At 41.1% G+C, this 21,172-nt stretch overlaps 1 long non-coding RNA gene across 3 annotated transcripts; it reads left to right on the plus strand.

The window, feature by feature from the left end:
- The first annotated feature begins 319 nt into the window (after positions 1 to 319).
- Positions 320 to 16,015, plus strand: LOC108449182. 3 transcript variants are annotated; one of them, XR_001865323.1, is made up of 6 exons: positions 320 to 2,020; positions 4,556 to 4,657; positions 8,225 to 11,799; positions 11,911 to 12,079; positions 13,902 to 14,100; positions 15,789 to 16,015. It is a non-coding gene; the product is annotated as an uncharacterized LOC108449182 (long non-coding RNA). The 3 variants fall into 3 exon arrangements; XR_001865321.1 differs by having other exon boundaries at positions 11,911 to 14,100; XR_001865322.1 differs by having other exon boundaries at positions 8,225 to 8,453; positions 11,911 to 14,100.
- The last annotated feature ends 5,157 nt before the right edge of the window (positions 16,016 to 21,172 follow it).

Genomic DNA, 21,172 nt, shown 5'->3' on the forward strand with positions numbered 1-21,172 from the left:
CTTCCCCTGTTCCCTGAGAGCAGAGCCCGACCCCCCCCTCTGGCTGCCCCCTCCTGTCAGGGAGTTGTGCAGAGCCACAAGGTCCCCCCTGAGCCTGTTAATTCTCCAGGTTGAGCCCCTTTCCCAGCTCCCTCAGCTGCTCCTGCTGCTCCAGACCCTTCCCCAGCTCTGTTGCCTTCTCTGAACATGCTCAAATTTTTGTCGTGAGGGGCCCAGAACTGGACACAGCACTCGAGGTGTGGCCTCAGCAGTGCCAGCACAGGGACAGTCACTGCCCTGCTCCTGCTGCCACACCACAGCTGGGACAGCCCAGGGGCCATTGGCCTTCTTGGCCACCTGGGCACCCCTGGGCTCATGTCCAGCTGCTGTCACCAGCACCCCCAGGGCCTTTCCCAGACAGTTTTCCAGTGACTCCACCAGAGTCTGAGTCTTCTTACCATTGCAGTTTCAGACTGCAATGTCACATGTCTATGACAGACCTAGTCCTGAGACAATGGACTCCACCACATCCCATAAATATGCTGAAAATAGATTGGTAAACATGAATGCATGGTTTGATATGCTCTTGATATGGTCATATTTGCCCAGGAAAATACTGCACAGGTCTGATGAACTGCCTCTGTTCAGACAATAAGCTTTGCTGCACATACTTCTTACATGACCTTACAGAGGAGTCACTGACCTGATGCACCTCATGTTGTTCTGGCCAGAATGTTCCCCAGTAATTTCAAGGGTAATCAGAAGCAGCCCAATATTAAAATTTTGAGAGTAAAATAAGGGAAAAGTACTACCTATATGCACATCCTTAGCAAAATGGCCCTCCCATTTAAAGAGAGGTGGAAATTAAAGTAAACTAAATCTTTAAAAGTCTGTGTTGCTCTGCCAATCACTCATCAGCATTGCTTTTCTGTAGAATTATCATTATTGGAATGATCAAAATGTTCCATGAACTAGAACTTCTTGGAAAACCTCTGCTAAGGAAGTTAGGTGTTTATCCCCAGCCGCACAGGGTGTATTTGTAACCTGGAATATACAAGCTGTCCTGAGGAATTCAGTGATTCTGTGGATCTGCTGGCACAGGATTTAATCTACTCTAAGGTGATTACACCTGAAACTAAAGGAGGTTAGATAACAGCAGAAGCTAATGGACCAAACTGTGTTGTATACATCCTGTGCAATGCTGCTGAACTCACCTGACTGCACAAAGTATGGCAGAGGCAGAATTTATTCTGACAGCCCTCAACTCAAACACAGTCTTCAAAGTAAGTTTTGGAGTTTGATGCCCAGGTCAAGTTTTTTTTATGTAGGTTTTAGCATTCATCATTCTCCATTCACCTCTGGGACAAAGAGTTTTGGAGAAGGGTGTTCAGACATGGTCCAGGAAAGGAAGGACCTCAACATTCAGTATTTCAAAGGAAAAAAAATTAATAAATCAGTGCAAAAAGTTAATATTTATTGCAGTTGTTAGTTTGAAAGAGGTGGATTTTCTAGTCCTGGCATTCTTCCAGTGCGACTTGTCAAACCAGGTTACATATGAAATGTGCCTGCAGCCAAAAATGTGAGAACTCAGCGTGACGATGTGCAGAGGCTTGTTTGATTTGGGGTGATTTTCACTTTTCATCAAAGAAACTACATGATCCTCCTTCATGGGTAATATTTCCAAGGCTCATTATTATTCCCTTGTTTGCTTTGGTTACTGGGGCTCATTGGAGGAAACATTTAATTTAGTTTCTTCATTATGAGACACTTTTTGTCAAGGTGCAATGTTGTGCTTTGTTCTTTAGACTTCTAATCCATAAAACCCTCCCTGGCTTTGCCATGTTTATTGACACCCAAGGGAATCTGCATTGCATAATATGTCAGATTTGTTTGTTTTTCCTTCCCAATTGTCTCTGTTTTTCTAGGGAAATATTCTCCAAAATTATTTTTTTTAGACACAACAACAAAAGCTTATGTTTGAAACATTATGGATTTCACAGTATGAAGAAATGTATTTCATATGACAACATCAACACAAGAGGTAAATAACCAATTTACTCTGTTTCTGTTCAGAGGTGATAGCACACAGGTCAGGGATTGTAATTTTTTTAAACATGCTAGCTCAACAGGCTGTGATTGTCCAAGCACACTTCTAATTAATTTTTAAATATAAGTAACTATCATAGTTTTTCTATTTGAATGAGAATCCTGTTTACCAGCCAAAGTAGTTGCAGCAACTTAGGTACAATTTTAGTGATCCTGTTGATTGTTATGAACTATACTATTTTTATCTTTCACTAGTTCATGGCTACAAAGAGATACTTGCACCAAAGAGAGAAAAGAAATCCAGAGGTCCATGCCATGACAGGTTTTCAGAGTTTCTGTGTGCGAAAAAACAGTTCTGCATAGACTGTTTTACATTTTTATTTAAGTTCTTGCTTTCCAGTTAGTGGAAAGTTGTTACAACTTGTTAGGTGAGAAAGTAATGAATATATATCGAGTGTTAATCAAATAAATATTATGGTTTTGTAATATGTCCTTTCCATCTGTTCTTGATTGTTCTTCTTTGTCCAAACACATTTTCCCTTCCCTATCACACACTACTTTTAGTCCTCCCAGTTTCAGTTTTCACTCCTCCTTACTCACACAAGATTTATTGTTTCACCTGAAAGAATCTTCCATCCTGCCCTAATTTCCAAAGTCTATAACCAAAACCTCTTTCCTTTTTTGCTCTGGAGGTTGGAATCACATCTAATTTGCAATTTAAAATTTCCCTTTTCACAGTCTTCCTTACTAAGTTTTCTTGCAGATGGTCCTCTTGAAATGACCTTTTTGCATCTTCTACCCCCCTGTTCTCCCTCATTTTGTTAATGGAAAAAAAATGCAGCTTATTTCCCTTCCTTTGTGTATTGTTCAACCAAGTTTCTGCTTCCTAGAATAAGTTGCTCATGGAAGTCAGTTTAGCAAATTATTTTCCTGACAGTTTTGTTCTTCTCTTTGTCGGGTTTGGTGGGGCTGCTCATCTTTTAAAAATCTTTTCTAAAAGGTGCAAAGCCCCCAGTATTTATTGTCCCTTCTATTAAAAGCATTCATCAGTGCTGACACTTCTCAGCATCCCTATGCTGAGTTTAACTGCAACTTGCAACAGCAGCGTGGAGATAAAACTAAATTAAGAGATGTCAGGTTACTTATTTTGTAGAATAAGTGTGCTCTGCAAAACATGAAAAGCCTGGGGTCTCCTTAAATCACTAGAGGTAACTGAAGGGGAAAAGACAAACATTTTTTTAGAGAGAGGAAGGAGGAGAACAACCTGACATCAGTAAAGTGGGGGAGCAACCTTCCAGAACAGGTTGGAGCTGGTTGTTTTGCACCCAACAAAGCTGATTAAGCTGTGCCAACTGGCTGCAACCCTGACAGCAGGTGAAGCTCATTTCTGTCAGACTTCTTGACTCTGAGTGGTTCCAGCAATGTAGATACTGGTGATGGACCAAAGAGAGAGAGATAGGATCTGCTCCATTATTCTGCTTGGAGCAGCTTGGGCCCAATTTTTTAATTAAAAAAACATTAACTAGGGTCCAGGTATCCCTGGCTATTTGCTGTGCAGGGAGATTATTCAAATTGCCAGGCACATTTACTCACACTGGGTGAAACCACTGGAATTGTGTACTGTTGCCCCAGGTCAATGCAAATGAAGAAGGGACACTACCAACGAGAGAACTTAAATCAGGAAGTTATTTCTGTGAGGAAAGAGGAAGGAAACAGCATACAGGGAATGGAAGATCCTCTTGAAGACAGCTTAGAAACACCACGCTACTTTCAAGAAGAGCAGTGGTCTAAACATCCAAAATATAGAAAAAAATCAGAAATAAATTGACCAAGCTAGATTTGATCTCATCTGAGAAGATGGAGAAAATACATTAAAATGATAGCACACCTTTCATCCAGGGGCAAATTGGCTTTTGGAAGCCAGTGAGATATTGACAACTTTTTACAATATTGTCCCAGACTGCAAACTGATCGAAATCCCCCTCCCCCCTCCTCCTCTCAACCCAAGTCCCACCCATTATCCTCTGCAGAGTGAGTCAGAGCTTCCCAAACATCCATGATGTGTCAACACTTTCTTGTATGAAAGGAAAAATGTCCTCTACCCTGGAGTCTTGTAGCAGATAAAAATAATTTCAAATATATGTTGAGCTGGGGCTTCTAAAAACCTAGTGTCCAAATAAAAACTCAGGTTTAGGAAGCAGATCTTGGAGTGATCAAGGAGAAGGTAGAGGAACAGAGATGCTAAGAAGTTCTTACTGGAAGCAAGTTCCCTTCTTCCTCACCCCTCCAGCATCACTGAGCAATGTGTTCCAATATTATTTCAATATATGACTAACATAATTAGTTTAATGCTCACTCCTTCCTCACATAAACCTGAAAGTAAACTATAATTCCACTGCAAGCAAACAAAGGATGGCATGTGAGGCGTCCCTTGAAAAATGCTGGTGCAAAAGAAAATGCAGAATTTTGTGAAGGCAGCAAAAGCAGTGACAACTGTTCAGCTTAATAAATTTCTTCTCCTCATCTTCAGTTCCAGCAGAAATACTCTGTTTCAATGAAGAGGTGTGCTGTGGGAAGGCCAGCAGACCCTCAGGTCTTCCCTCTACGTCCGCTGAGAAATGTGCCAGAAAAAGTGAGTATCTTAGTGGCAGACATACAACTGTAATTTTCAAAGGCAGGAAACACCAGCTTCTCCTGAAAATTGAGACACATGATGATCTATTTTTCTTAGAAAATGTTAAAGTGTATGCCTGAGCGTATAAATACCTGTATAACACACCTCACACATGCACACATGTATAAATGCAATACATACATAGGTTGTAATTATTATCCTTGATTTGTTTGTGCTTTCTCTCTTACCTCTGTTGAAGTGCTGTTAAATTACATAGAAAATAAAGAAGTGTTTAAAATCTGTCCATTTAGCACTCTAGGAAATTCAAAAAGACTGAAAAAACCCAGTGTAATTTACAAACTTTACTTCATCTAACTTCATTATTTGCATTCATGCATCTGCTTGATGTAATATTTATTAAATATGAAGCTTAGGAAACAGACAGAAAATATTTCTAATGTAGTTGACTGGCTGACCACAGAGCACTACCACAATTTTGTAATAAACTTTAAGACAGTGCTTGAACACTATTAAAGACAAATGCTGTTGGAAGAAACCACACAGAATCAGAGAACCATAGCATGGTTTGGGTTAGAAGAGACCTTTAAAGATCATCTAATCCAAACACCCTGCTGTGGTCAGGGATGTCTTTCACAAGATTATGTTGCTCAAGGTCCATCCAAACTGGCCTTGAATATTTCCAAAAACGGTGAACCCACGACTTCTCTGGACAATATGTTCCAGTGCCCTCATCACTCTCATTCCAAAAAACTCCTTCCTTATATCCAGCCCTCTTTGAATTTTAAAATCACAGCACCTTTCCCTGTAAAAAGTCTTTCTCCATCTTTCTTACAAGCCCCTGTTACAAATTGAAAGGCTGGAGTATGTTCTTCCCAAACTCCTCTCGCTTCCAGAGTGAACAACGCCAGTTCTCTCAGCCTGTCTTCACAGGAGAAGGGTTGCAGCCCTTTGGTCATTTTGGTGGCTCTTCTATGGTCCTGGTGCAATAGATCCAGGAATTTCCTGTGCAAACTTACTGAGAGTGCCCTTGATCTCCATTAATGGTGTCTACACCATTTATGGGGCTATTAAACAGTATTGGTGCCAGTACAGGTTCTTTAGGAGCACCACTTGTTGCTGGCCTCCGCTTGAACCTTGAGACATGTACTGCCACTCTTAGGATGTGGCCATCCAGCCAATTCCTCGTCCATCTATCCATCCATCAATCAAATCCATATCTCTCCAATGCAGAGGCAAGAATTTTGTGTTCTTTTCTGCCCTTTTCCAAAAATGGATGTGATATTCCCTTTTCCCCAGTCACTGGGCACTTTGCCTGGCTGGCATAACTTTGCAAATATGACAGAGTGGCATGACAACTACAGGGTACTATGGACTATGTATATTCAGGTTCCCCATGTGGTCTCAAATGTAGTTTTCTCAGGATACTCTCTTCTCTGATGAGACACTCTTTTCCAAGAAAGAATGGTCTCAGTTAAACCACTGTATTCACAGCTTTCCTTAGAAGCCTTTTTAGGCATCTTAAAGGAAATAAATATATTTTCTGATGCTGTGCTTCCCCACATCCTCTCTGACAAAGATAAAAAGAAAGGATCCAAGGAAATTCCTGGATTTATTTTTATGAATCACGGCATCTCTATTTTTTTAATCACACATAACCCTACGTATTTCTTCGAACAATTTACTTCTTGTAATACTGTAAAGGTGGGTACAGTACAGTCATGTCTAATAATTTATTTACTCTGAGCTGATTTATTCATCGCATCCATATCAGCTTTAAAAGTTTAGGTACTCTGTACTGGTATTGTGGTATTTCATAATTTTACAATTGCTGTTTCAGAGATGCAGTCAGTCAAAAAATGTGATTACACTTATGAGTATCCATCGACCTGTGTGTAGAATCATGGAACCATAAAATTATTTGGGTTGGAAAATACCCTTGGGATCATCAAGTCCAACCATTAACCCAGCACTGCCAAGGCCACCACTAACCCATGCCCCCAAGTGCCACATATGTCTTTTAAATCCCTCCAGGAACAGTGACTCCACCACTTCCCTGAGAAGCCTTTTCCAATGCTTGACTAACCTTTCAATGAACAATCTTTTCCTGATGTCTAATCTAAACCTCCCCAGTCACAGCTTGAGCATATTTCCTCTTGTCCTCTTACTTGCTGCCTGGGAAAAGAGTATACAAATTGATATCAATTCCCCCAAATTTTAGCAGTATTCATTTTACACACAATCTTTTATAAAACATGAAATTTGCAACAATCATTTTCTGAATATCTTCCCAAGTTTTAGAAGTGAATAAAACACTAGTTTTCTTCCTTATATGCTGAGGGCAGCTTACTGTCAGAATTTCCACACAACAGACACCAGTCTGTCTAATGGCACATAATCTGTGGGTTCCCTTCCCATGACTGTTTTATCCAACTAAACCAGCATTTTCTAGTCTGTCCTGAAAAGGTGATTTCACTCTTTTCCAGAAGCAACAAGTAAGTGCTTATTCTACCACCTGGACTGTGATCTGGAGCTGTGCAACATTCCCTGAAATCACACCCCTTCTGCTAAGGCAGCTTCACTTCCAGGAGCCACACTTGACAAACTTTGGCTAAACTTCCCCAAGAGGTTGTGCTCCCAGTGAGCTGAAAGCATAAAAAATGTAATTGATAAGGTGTGAGTCAGGGGTGCTTCACCCTAATGTGCGTAGAACCCAGTGAGATCACCTGGCACCTTCCCACACAAACACATCAAAAGCATGTGCTGAACAGGTTTGATTAGATAAATCCGTTGCACAATGATAATATTGCTGGAGCTGAAAGAGGAATGAAAGGGTGGATTGCAGACAGATTCAAAAACGTGACGGTTGGGTTTCCATCCCTGCTTCAAGGACGTGGTGAAACCTGGAGTGTTTGAATGATGCTCAAAATTACCTTCAGATGAGGCCACTAGCAGAATTCTGAGTGTGCTATCACATTTCTAACAGCCTCAGGATTTTGCTGGATATTTCCAGCTTGCCATTACTCCCTGATATCCCAGCATACGGTTTGACGAATTATTTGAATTATCTTCAAAGCCCTTATAATTAGCTGGGTTTCTTTTGTCTCTGCAAATCTTGGCAAGTTTTGTCTTGTAAATCAATCCCTTCATCTCCTCCAGCAAAGCATAAGACAAAAACTGTGGAACATACAAAAGTCAGGTGAGAACAAAGCACTCCCTTTTCAACACATGACATAGAAAGTGACTGTAGATATTAATTTTATTCAAGTATGCCCAAATGCAGTAGTCACTCTAAATTTCAGACATCATAAATGCTGAGAGCTGTTATTATCACTGGTATTAACTTTTATTTGTGCAACTCTAAACAAAATTGCAATGATCAGTGTGTTTTTGCCATGTGACAATATTTTTCCATTTCCCCCTCAAATATTTTATCTCCTGCATTTGACCCATCAGGCTTGAACGGCGGGAAGGACCTTGCTGAGGTCTATGACTCACTTCAGCTCTTCCCCAGCCACTCCCTGGGTGTGTTTTATGTTTTGTTTTGTTTTGTTTTTATTTTAATAGGAGCAGCTCTTCTGCAATCTGAGGCTGCACAGCTCTGTAACCGCGTGGCATCACCTGCCTGCCACAGGAAGGGACCTTTGTGATTAGCAGTCTCAAGAGGAAAACGTGACACCCATTCACAAGGGTTCCTGGTGCAATTTTGACACAGTAAAATGCTTTTAAAGCATCCATCCAGATGCTCTGAGAAGTGCCACTCCTGCAAACTGAAGATGCCTGGCTTCTGTGTTTGGTAATTGTTTATTGCTGGAAAACACTGACCTTTGAAGGATTTCATGTACACAAGAGTCACTCAGGGAGAAGTTTTTTGCAGACTCAGGTCAGTTAGGTCATGATGAAGCATGTCATGAGCTACAGAACATCCCTCTACATTTCGGGGGAGAGGTTTTTTTTTCCGCAGCCTTTGCTTTCACAGGCAGACTTCTTGAGATGGAGCTTGACTCTCTCTGATGGCATTTGGAGTTCAGCACATGTGGACAGGCTAATTTCTTAGTTGGTACCCCAAAGCGTTTTCATTGAGAAAAACCTAGGAAATAATGACATGAAGCAGCATTCTTCTGGTCCCCAGGGTCTGTATTTCTTATTTATTGTAGCTGACATTTGACTCCTGGCTGGAGGAGATGGTTCACAAAGTCCACAGATATTTCAAGTGGCTGCAGGGGTCCAAAATGGAACCTACACACATTTCTGGGGACTCACCTAATTTCCTAAAAAGGAATAATGTGAAGTGAATAAAGTATGTGAGAACAGAAAAAACGAGAAATGCCCGGCTCCAGAGCAGCTTGACATTTCAACATGAAATTACAGACTTGCCTTTTCTTCACTGAAGCGTTCTCTGCTTCAGAGCCAGAGGAAAACGTGTATTTAATCTGCAAATTGTCAAGGGAAATATAACATTATGGTAAGAAACTGAAAAAAAACCTCTTCATGGGAGCACAGGAGACACAGATGGCACTTGCTGTAAGATATTAAGTCCTTACATTTGACTTCCTGCCTGCACCAAAATACGTATTCAGTACAGTGATGGCTGGGTTGTTCAGAAAGCAGATTTGCTATGTGAAAGGCAGTAAATGGCTGTCACTTGACCAACAAACAAAAACGAAACCCAACCCCTCAGGTCAAAATACTGTTCCAAGCCTAGAGCTCAGGCACTTTGTTTTCCATTGCATTGCCATTAACCTTCAAAGCCTCCTCAGTCAATTGAAAAGGGGAGCATGAGTCAGAAAGGAGTTTTTCCTTCTAAAAATCTCCATAAATTGCAAAACTATAAGGTTTGTATCACCCATAATAATGGTCATTAATAAAAATCACCTAAGTTTTGTGTTCGGAGGAATGCATAATAAGCAATCAGCTTTGATGGAAGCATGGCAAGGTACTCCAAAATTTTTTGATGATGGCAAATGAAATTTAGCCCACATGAAATGGCCCAAATACCAGCACTGATTGAGCATCGTTTGGGGTCACCAGTCAGATATGGGCACAAGTTTATCCACCATATCTGTTAACAGAGATCATGTCTCAGTCGTAAATGATATTTGCACAGCAACACTCTGATGTCAACAACTCACAGAGCAGCCTGCGAGATGAAAAGATTTTTAATGGATTATTTGTGTATTATCCAACAGCACCTTCAGCATCTTAGGGCAATCAAGATACCCCAATCTCAAACTCGCATCTTCCTTGACACGTCAGTTGTGCCCAGCTGGGTAATTTATTCTCCACCATACAGCCTTGAGTCAGGGAGAGACGTCAGCACATGTGTAATCTCCAGCACGTTCGTTGTCCCCTTGATTTCAGCAGGTGATTCATAAACCTGTGGAATTACAAGCGTAGCTCTGTTGTTGTGCTTGCCAGGGAACGACCCCATGCAGTTCAAATTCCATTACATCCCCTAGAAGCTCCTTGGGGCATTCCATGCTTTCAAAATACTTAGCAGTGGAGCCTTTGGGGACCACTCATTTGCAGCTTGTGGGTCTTTGGGGAAGGAGGAGAATGCTAAACTAAGAGTCAGTCAGGCTGTTCACAAAGCACTTACTCCAACAGTTTTTTAATTGCTTTAGTGCATCCAGCTTCGCGCCCTTCCTAATCCAACCACTCTTTAATTGTCATTTGATTTTTGTTTTTGTATTTTGTGTTTTGTTTGTTTGGTTTTTTTTAAGGTGACGATGGTAATTCATTGTTATTGTTTGTGTTCTGTTTGAAAATACAGCTGGACTGTTGCCTTTGCAGGGGTAAACTTCCTTCTGGAAGTTCCCTAAGTCCATGTGCTTGCAGAATCCTTTTCTGCCCTAAATCTTCTTCCCACAGGCTTTGGCAGATGACCTAAGCACAGCCTGCTCATGCATCCAGGTAGGCATCTGGCAGGATCACAATTTAACAGCATAAACTATTTCTGCTGGGATTAGCAGGCTCTTCCCACCGGCTTTTTGCTGTCAAAGCAGAGCTGCAGCAGAGAGGACCACGAGGTGGCAGTACTGCATGAGCTATAGGACGAAAAGCCAGCATTTTTTGGAATTAATTTCTAGGGAAACAGGTTTTCTACTGGCACCTTCAGAGCTCGTTGCAAATTCAGTCTGCCCTCAGCCTGCTTTGCAAATCTATACCCCCCAGATTATGGAGTGAGGTGGTTAATGGCTCGGATTCTTCTGCTAACAAAATATTGTTGTTTGTTTTAGCACAGTATGTACCAACACGAAGGATGACACTATATTTTAAGGCACCACAGAAAGCTTGTAAACAGGAGATAGGATTTCCCCTTGTCCTCTGTCTTGAGTGGAAGTGTTTCAGAAGAAAAGCAGTGCAAAAATACCGAATTTCACTGCAGAGCAGAAGAGGAATGGGCTCTTTGAAAACATTTCTAGAGAACTGTTCTTCCTTGTCAAGTGAATGTTCTTCAGTGTCAGCACAGCAGAGTTAATTACAGAGGGGAAAATAACGTGCTAATGCAGCTAAATTGTTCTCAGCCTCCCCAGGCTGAAGAACCTGGTAATTTCTGGATAATGGTCAGTCCTGAATGACAAAATGGGTGTAAGGCTGACTCAGAAGGTGGTAGGAATATCTGAGCAATAAATGCTGAGCTTTAAATGTCTGTGGAATTGGATCTTTCCTCTGCTCCTTCACGCTGTAGTGGCACTAAGGAAAAATGCCTTTTATGAATGAAGCAGTCACAGTGAGTTGTGGAATATCAGTATAGGAATGCTTCGTCTTCCCAAACCTTGTGCCTCCAGACTTCCTTCCTCCAGGTGAGGAGAACAGCCATCAGCTTTGTCACTTTGAATTATGACCATGTTCCATGTTGATGAGGCACCTCCAGCCAGCCTTCTCATTTTCTGGTGCTCAACAGCCTTCTGTCTGTGAAAGCAGAGTGAGAAATAGCTCTTTCCTTCAGATACGAAGAGACAGGTGTGCTGTGCAACGCAGGAAAAAATGGGAAAAGGAAATAAATGAGGAATTATTCAAATGGGCAGGAGCTACCACCTGTCCTGAAAGGAAACCCTGCCATTAAATCCTGGAGACTGATGCACTATGATCCAATGTAATATGACCTAGCAAAGAGAAGACTGAAGGACTCAGTGAAGGTGGGTTTCCTTTCCTCAGTATGAAGAGACAGGAGGAGGTGAAAAACAGTGGTTTCTGTCTGCTTGATATTTAACAAGTAACAGACACCTTTCCTTGTCTTTTCTCCTCAGGAGGATGCAAAGCAACCATTTCACTGGCAGTGTTTGCTCTGGACATATTCCACCACCAGAGGAACAGTCAGCACTAAAGCACAGACAAGAGGCTCCTGTCAGATCCATCACTTCATCCCCAGCATGGTTAAAGGCTCATTGAGAGAAAGACATTCCTACACAATGGCTAGTATGTTCATATCCATGCATGTGTGTGTTTGTTTACAGAAATACACGTGCATTCATTTTGTTATTACATTTTGCCTGGAGAAATATGCTGAAGTAACCAAACTTGTGCTGGGAACAACACCACCAGCTGTTGAAGCACACAGAAATTTACACCCTGCCGCATAAATGCTTTGTTTACTGTAGTTTAAGAAATACTGTGAAGGGGAAATCAAGCAAGACTTGAGGACAAGTTTTACCTTTGCAGGTTGCCCTCCACTTGCAATGGAAATCTCCAACATTTGAAGATTTGTTTGAGCCCACCTGGATGGTTGTTTTCTGTCTTGTAGTGAACATTTAGTATTAATTTTCTCTGCAAGGTCATTGGTACACAAAGACAAGGAAGGAAGAAATCCTAACATGACTGCCTTTTTGAAATCCTTCCACCACAGGGCTCTACCCATGTATCCTCTGAGGGAATACAAACAACAAACTGATTTAAGTGTTGCAACAATAGCCACAAAAGTGTGTTAGGACTGTAGCCCTCCTAACACCACGTGGACGAAAGTGAGACAGCACCCAATAGCATTCCCTAATTGCCCATTTTCTGTTGATTGCCAAATCCTTCACCGGGTGCCTTCACCCTTGTCTGGCAAAGATGAGGGGTTCTTGCTGTCTTTGCTTGCCCTGGCCATCTTGTGTTGGACCTGCACCTCAGGAGATGTGTCCTCCACCAAAGCCAAGGCCCATTTCCAAGTGCAATTAAATTGTGGCGCAGGAAATGACAGTGCAAAATGCAAGGGAACAACATTACCTTGGAGGAAATTATGTATTCAGCAGGTCCTCCTCACAAATCTTCCACAAAGCATTACTTCTCCAGGGTATTATTACTGGACTTGGTAAAAGCTGTGCTCTTCCTCTGCAGGACACTACATTTTTGAAAAAGCAGTTGCCTTTGTGTTGTTTTCCGATTCTACATTTTCGAATATTGAATTCTCGAAACTGAAAACACATGGCTGAGTCTAATTACTATTCCTAATTCCTGCTAAGATAGCCTGAAGCAGATGTTTAAATGAACTTCCTCACTGTGGAGAGAAAGCAATCAGCAGGTAATGATAGGCTGGACATAATAATGTCCTTTTTTTGCTGTTGTCTTTGCCACTGCCAAACTGCTACTACCGCCACAAATAATCAAAGAAACAACAAAGAAAACCCCAATAACAGGTTGGTTATTGTTGGTTCACATTAGAAGATGCAAGAATTCACACATGCCACTCATCCACTATTTTCATGATACAGAGAATGCCATTAGTCACTAGAGAAAAAGAAGAACAAATTTCAAGCCATTTTAAAAATAAATATATTTGTGACTGAAGATTACTGTCTGCCAAATATTGCTTAATAATTCACCATGGATGTACTCAATATTTTCTCTTCCCTTCTGCCAGTACATATCTCCCAACCAAAATTCCTGCGTGGGGCTATGCCTTGGTTTTCATCAGCCTTGTCAAAAGATGACACAACAGATGTGTAAATCTTTGCAATGCATTTTGCTTCTAGGAAAAGATTTCAGGAAAGCACACATGCTTGCTCCATGTATACTCAAAACTCAGCAGATGTATCATGATGAGTTGCCTTGATTTGGCTCCAGAATTAAATTACAGCCATCAGCACACCTCCTGCCAAGAACAGGGAATGAAACTCTGTTTAGCCCAATCATCCTGCTTTAGCTGCAGTCATGATTTCGTGCCCTTTGCAGAAATATTTCCTTCTAAAAGTGTTCCACTAACATTTGTTAATGTAAGTATTTCAAAAATACTGACAGTAATTGTTTTGTTCACTTGCAGGGCTTTCATCTCTCTCTTTGTAGGTTATTACAGCTGATTGGAACTGAACTGATGAAAAACATTTCACTGTAAGAGGCTGATTGATGAGCCCAAAGGATCTCACTGGAAATGTTTAGTCTTGAGCAGCCTCTACCAAATCCCAGAGCTGGTTCCAAAGTGACTGAGCAGGGATTCCTGACGAGCCCAGTTCCAGAGTTGGGTATGTGGGAAACACAGGTTCATACACAGTCCAGGAGATCCTGACTCCTGCTTTTTTCCTAAATTTTATTTTAATTCTGAGTAATTTATTGTCAGCCCAATTGGTGCTTAAAACAAAGTTTTCTTTAAGGTGCAGAGTGAAGGAACCCTGATCAGCTGGAAATGCTGACTTTTGTTTTTGGTGAATTCCAGTACTCCTCAATAGAGTTCAAACCAATTACTGCAAAGATTGCTGCTAGAATCCTCTTGAGTAGAAAAGAGTCTAAAAGTCTTCTCCAGATTACATTCTTCCATTTTCTTCTATTGTTTTCTTTATGGAATACAGCTAGGTCAGTTTTGGAGAGATGCCACATTGCAGGAATAAGTTCTTCTTGTCCCAGTGTGGCAAACTCTTCTGCAAGACGCTGGTTTCACAAGATTGTTCTCCATCTGGACTAAAATCTGAAAAAAAGACCATTTAAAGGGTAATTTAATAATAAATTTTGACAGGCTTTGGTGCACCAACTATCAATTGCAATAAAAAGCATTTCTCTATTTTTGCTCCCTAGTTTTGCTGTCTCTGTGTAGATGAAACCTTTCAAACCTTTACTTTGATACACATATCCAAAAATATATATTTTCAGTTTGGGATTTCCCCATTCATATAACCAGAGTACGACAGGTACAAATCAGCACAGATTTCCCTTGGAGGAATTTCGTTCCCTCTCAGTCCTTTAATGCCCTTCTGCAGCTGAAAGAAGGACTCAGCAGCATCATAATTATTCCAGCTCTCAGCACAGTTCAAGAGACTAATGAGGAAACTGAGCAGTGGAAAGATGAAACATAAGACAATGCCATAGTTCAAAAACTGTCTGAGAGGCAGAAAATGGGGCAAGAAGCTGTAATTGGTGTCAAATCACAGACAAAAGCAGTGGCTGTCTGTAAAGCTGCCGTCTTTGTCTCATGAACCTGTAATAAAGCTTTTGTTAGTGGCACATTTTGCAACAAAGCAAACTCCAGACAATATAGGAGATGGGAATTATGAAGCTGTCCCAGCCGTGCTGCCTCCTGTCAGGCACACCAGCCCCAGAAGAGCTTCCAGATACTGAATGATTTAGTGGCATCACATAACAACTTGAACCTTGTTTTTTTTTTTCATATTAGATGCCCAGCATTCTGTGCTACTAAGACCTCAGAAAGGCCCCTGCTAGGGCATCTGGACACCCAGACCTATTAATAAGTGCATGACCAGAGGTGGCTCCAAAATCCTTGGCAAGGCCCTGGCTTCTCCTGAAATCATGGTTATTTCAGTCATTCAGCATTTTACGTGTTTTCTTTCTTTCTGACCCTGCAGACTGAGTGATTTTCAATGTATGTGGTTTTCAATGTTTTTTCTTGATGTGTCCTACTGTTTGTAGGCAGGTATTGGTGTAATGTTGTGGCAGATAAAAAGAAAAAAGTCATTAAATGGAAGATAACTTCTATGAAAAAAAATATTCTCTGAAGAGGATATTTTACACTATTTCAATAGGCTTTTCAAGACAAATTATTACATATTAGCAAAGAAGGTTCTGCCTAGCTTTCACTGGAAAAAGTGGGAGAGAGAGGCAGGAGACCATTTCTGCTTGGGCACCTTCTGTTTTGCTATCAGGCAAGACAACAGATTTGTTTGGGAATTCTGTGATTTATTTTTTGAATTTTTGTTTTCAGGTCGAACGCAAGAGACAGTAGGAGGGGCAGGTACTCACTCACGGTGGAAATCAGTCTACTGCCACACATCTAGTTAGAAACGCAACGTTATCTGTTTGCTGCTGCTGCAGTGCGCTTTTCAATGGCTTGTCTAGCCAACATCCCAGCAGTGACCAAACGACAGCAGTTTCATTTTGTGTGGCAATCGAAACCATTCAGTTTCAAAGAGCGATTGAAGTTTAATAAAGCGTTTCATTGCTAACCACCAAACGGTGTCAGATTTCCACTGGCAGGTTTAGGCAAAGAAACCTCCTGCCTTTTTTTTTTTTTTTTTCCCCCAGGACCAACTGAATCAGGGATGTGTCATCAAGAACCAGCCTTTTTTTGGTTTAGCTTTACAGTCACTCCACAGCTGGCTGGGAATGGCAGGCTGTGTGTTGGTGAAATGAGTATTTATTCAAATTCTGCATGTCCTGGAAGCATCAGGTCAGGCTTCCTGGGGCACTGCCATAAAATGAACCTTTTTTTGTGAGGGAATGATGGAAATTAGTTGTGCACAGTGCCAGAAAAGGCAAAGCTGTGGAAGGTGACAATATATGCAGAGCCAAATGCCACGTGGTGGATTTAATTCACTGCTAGAGCAGATCCTGAATGGAAAGCATTGGCCATGCCCCATTCACAGCCAGACAGGCTTTAGGATGATTTCAGGCAGTGAAAGCAGGATAAACTTGGAGCCTAATCCACATTTTAAACCCACTCACTGCTGCTCCATGTGTAACTGGCAGTGGGGTATGTGCCACAGCTCCTCTGTCTGAGCTCTTTGCAGCTCACACACAGGAGCCTTCTCTCATTAACTCACTTCAGCATTGCAAATCAGGGCTGGGAGGACAGGTCCTCAAACTTGGGCTCACATGACGCAGTGAGAGCTTGATTTTATTTAAGTTTCTGTGCCCCAAGTCCTCAGCAAAGGAACAAAGCCGTGTTTAGTGTATGGACCTTTCTACAAACAATTTGATCAGAGCTTAACCAGCTGGGCTTGCAAAGCAGAAAGGCTCCAGCTCTGTATTGATGAAAAAGGAAAAAAAGCCAAAATCACTCTTGTCCCCACCAAAATAAGTCATCGCCAGAAGCTAATTCAGAGGCTGGGAAAACTAAGGGCCACTTCAAAGTTAATTCTGGGGTTGCCCAGTGTGTAAATCTTATGAAATATACTGGAAAAAGTCATGATATGAGTCATTCACACCAATCCATCAAGACATTGTGGGAATCTACTGCTATTACCCTTTAGGCTAAATGACTCTCCAAAGAAATTCCATTGAAAGCAAGTCACAAGGGACCACTGTGGTCCTCTGTGTTTAGTTCTTTCCTTTTATTTATTTCCTTCTTTCTTTCCTTCATTTTCTTCCTTGCTTGTGCTCTTGATTTGCCTTTCTTTCTTGCTGTCTTGCTTTTCTGCTTGCTCTTTCTCCCTTTTATTCATTCCTTCTCTCTCTTCCTCTGTTTTTTTCTGTATTCTTTCCTTCCCCCCTCCCTTGAACCTCAGTGCAATAGGAACAAAGGATCGAATCAATGTTTGGACGCAGATCTGAGAGTCTGGTGTGACTTGGAGGGGGAGCTGTAGCAAATATAATCAGTGCAGAAATGCACAGTGAATGGCAGTGATGGGCCCAGGGAGATTTCAACATGCCCTGGACCAGGCAAAAGATGGAAAAGAATGGCAGTGAAGTGACAATTTCAGCATTATTCTCCTACCTTATTATGTATTACTTGAGCCAATTGACTGAGAGTTTGTTGTCACAAAATCAAGCTGTGAATGCAACTGATCATTTTCCCAGTCTCCTATCTCTGCCACCAGTTCTATGCCATGCACTCTTATTTTTTACCCCTCCAGTCTTTCTGTGTTTCTTCACCCTGAAAAAATGCATTTTAAGGATGTCAAAGCAGTGAAAATCTGATAAAAGTGCTCTATGAGGTGTCTTCAGCTTTTATGAAGACTGACAGAAAAATATTGATGGAAACTGTCTGAGAGGAAAATTTAACTTTCAAATCTCAGTTCTGGTCCCTAGACAGCATGCTTACTTTCCACAGAAAATTTAGTATTTTTTTCCCCAACAATTTAATCCTTTTAGAAAAAAAGACAATTCCCAGGACAGCTGAATAGGAGCCATTTTATGTTACTTTCCCTCTACCCAAAAGCATGAAAGCAGTGTTTTCTGGATTTTGAGGCCTAGAATTGGATCCAGACTCCATTGAAAATGGGAATGTCAAGGAAACCCAAATTCTTGTAAAGGTCTCTGTAGGCACACTTCAGAACAAGATTTTTCATTTATTGGATTTTCAAGAAATCAAACAAAGTAACACAAAGAAAAAAATGTTTTTACAAATTTTAACATCGATAAAAACATGGATATACTTATGGGCATGTTTTATTTCATATTTGATTTGCAGAAAAGTGAAGGCTGGAATCTCACTGGTTCTGCTTTGCACTCTGAAACCCAACAGGATGAAAAGCCAATTAGTATCCTACTCTTGTAAACAAACAGCTCTTGCATCACCAGCTTTGTGTACTAATTTACATTTGTGCTGCATGCAGCTGGAGATTACTACACATTAGGGCTAAATTAATTACTAACTGTAATTAATTTGTCTGAGAGTTAAGGCCCTCCCTCCTGGCACTGGGTGTGACTCCCCCTTCAACTGGCATCTGTGCTGGAAGTCCCAGTCCTCTTTGTCACATCAGCTGCTGCAACAAGGCAGCAATGCCTCTTTTCTAACCTCTTCTTGCACTCCCCTGCACCACAAAGACACCAAATCTCTTTAGGATGTGGTTGAATTCTACTAGAATTCTTGAATAATGCCACTGAGAAACGTTTGGAGATTGGTTTTTTCCTCCCCTCTGCAGAAATCAGGAACCTCCTTTGCAATCCTGCTTCTTTCTCAGCCAACTGGCAAAGTTTTAGAGGGAGAATTTTCCAGAGCAGTTTCAACATAATCTGTGATGATTTTCCTACCTCTCACTTTTGGAACAGAGACCCTACAAGGGGTTTTCTCGGACGAGCTCTCTCCAAGTGCTGCCCAAAGGCTCTGGTTTAAAGCCATGGTTGGTCTGTACATATAAAGACAGGTTTCGTGGTCATGTTTCTGTCACTTCCAAAGTCTCTGCCTCTTCAAAGACAGTAGGCACCATCCAGCCAGGTTTATTATGAGACTCAGACAACCAGGTTTGCATTATAAGTATAGTTATGTAAGCATGCAAAGCATTGTTGATGTTCAGCTCATGCCAATGCTAACAAACTGCTGTCAATGAAATGTTTTGTTGCTGCTCAAAGTAGCAAAAATCTGTAGAAGGAGAGGAGAAAAAGGTCATGAGTTGCTGAACAACTTTTTAAGTTACTCAAAAGTTCAAAAAGAGTAGTTCAAAATAGTCATATATGAAATTAACATACTTTCCATTTCTTCAAGTATCAGAAATTAAATTGTGCATACCAGTACGTGGCTGGTTTAAAAATGTAGACTGAAACAGGACTATGGCCCTCTGCAGAAATTAAATCTCATCAGAGTTCAACTGCAGACCCATTTGAAAGAGAAAATTGTCATCCCAGGTCGAGAACACCTGGAAATGAACTTTCTGTGGTTGCAGAGCCTATTAGTGGCAGAATCTGGTTCCCTGAACATCATTATAGGTATAAGGCCACCAGAACTACGTTTTCTCTTAACCAGACAATAAAAAATTAATAAAAATTTAATCACCTAACATTATCAGAGATTTTTGGCCCTTCTTATCATTGTTATGAAAGTTTCTTTATCACCAGAAATCTGGTATCTTTTAATAATTTGTATCCTTTTCCACCTGCTGGAAAGACCATGTGCCTGATGCCTTTTTGATGTTCCTATAACTAAATGCACCCAAATTTAAGGGTATCTTTGCTAACATCAACTTCCTCTCCTAACAATTGTCTAACAAGTTATATTAGACCAAGACTGATGTGAAACCTCACTTTCCACCCCTCTCATGCCTATACTTGCAACACATGACCAATGCTACTTCTGCCAGATTTGATTTTTCCTCAACCTCTTAGGGCTGAAAGCTTGTTTGATTTCTAATAATCTGAAAAAGGTAGGCATGATGATACAAAAAATTTCTATGCTGCTGCCCCAAATGAGAGTTACAGGCAATATCTTCTCAATTGCTTCTCATTTTATATGACAGGTAATCAAGAACTCAGTATTGTCATGGTCTCCTGTGGTCACTTAAAAAGGGGGTTAACAATTGGAGTTTATCTTTGCTGTTACACCCTGCTTTGTGACAAAAGAATTAATAGCTCTTCATTTGAGCTTCACCTATTTACAAATGAATCCATGAGTTTATATTGTTAAAGACAACACCTTTTATTTTTTTGTCTTTTGCCAGCATTACAAGGATATTGCCAGCATGGTGGAAAACACGGCATCTAGTGAGAGAAATTTCAGGGAGGGACTAGAGAAACTCAGAAGGTAGCACATGGCTGGTTTATAAATATGGTCCCTGAGATGTGAAATTCAGCTTAGGCAGTTCCTAATCCACTAAACCTGATGCACTGAAAGAGCAGGGCATCCATAGGATTTTGCAGCACTTGTCCTGGCTCTGATATCCTTTGTTCACACATTTTCTGGTGGCCAGTGAAGGAGGCAGAGTTTCATTTAGCCCCTTCCAACTACTCCCCTGCGTAATTATCCTACTGAAGCCACTTTTCCTTGGTATTGGTGTTTGCCCTTCTGATTCCGAAGAAGTTAAACTTATGGTACTACCAGAAAAACACACTGCAGTGACAGAATTCCTTCTTCCTTCTAAAGTTATGTGCCAGGAGTGAGATTCTCCCTTTTGAGTCATAGCCACTGAATCTATTTTGAGTCAAGAGTGTTACTACATGAGGTTTTGCAAGTGACTGAGAACGGAGCATAGCACAATGAGCACAGTGAGCCAGCTCCTGTCTGTCCCTACAGAAAGCACAAGGAAAACGTCGACTGTGTTGCATTATCTTAGATAAACATAAGGCCGTGCCTAATTGTTTTGAGATATTAGTTCCGTGCTATCACACAGTAGAGGTTTAACAATTCCCATGAACACAGCACCTCGTAACTATTGAAAGAGCTGGAGACATGACAGGTGAAACACTGTCCTTTGCTGCACTAGGTGTGGAAATAACTACTTGCCACGCAGAGGACAAACCTGAAATTGTGCAAGAGCAATTAACTAAATCTTGCCTTCAGAAGAATCTGTAGACACACCTTGCTCTCTGTAACGAGATCAAAGAGCTCCAGAAATATGTTTGCCAGGGCCTCTGCAGAGCATTATCCCCAGATCGCTTGGAATGTGAGTGACATGGAGAAGATGTTGTTTTTGCTGGCATTTCCAAGCTCATATC

Source organism: Corvus brachyrhynchos, unplaced genomic scaffold, assembly GCF_000691975.1.
Source record: "Corvus brachyrhynchos isolate BGI_N302 unplaced genomic scaffold, ASM69197v1 scaffold449, whole genome shotgun sequence".
NCBI lineage: Eukaryota > Metazoa > Chordata > Aves > Passeriformes > Corvidae > Corvus > Corvus brachyrhynchos.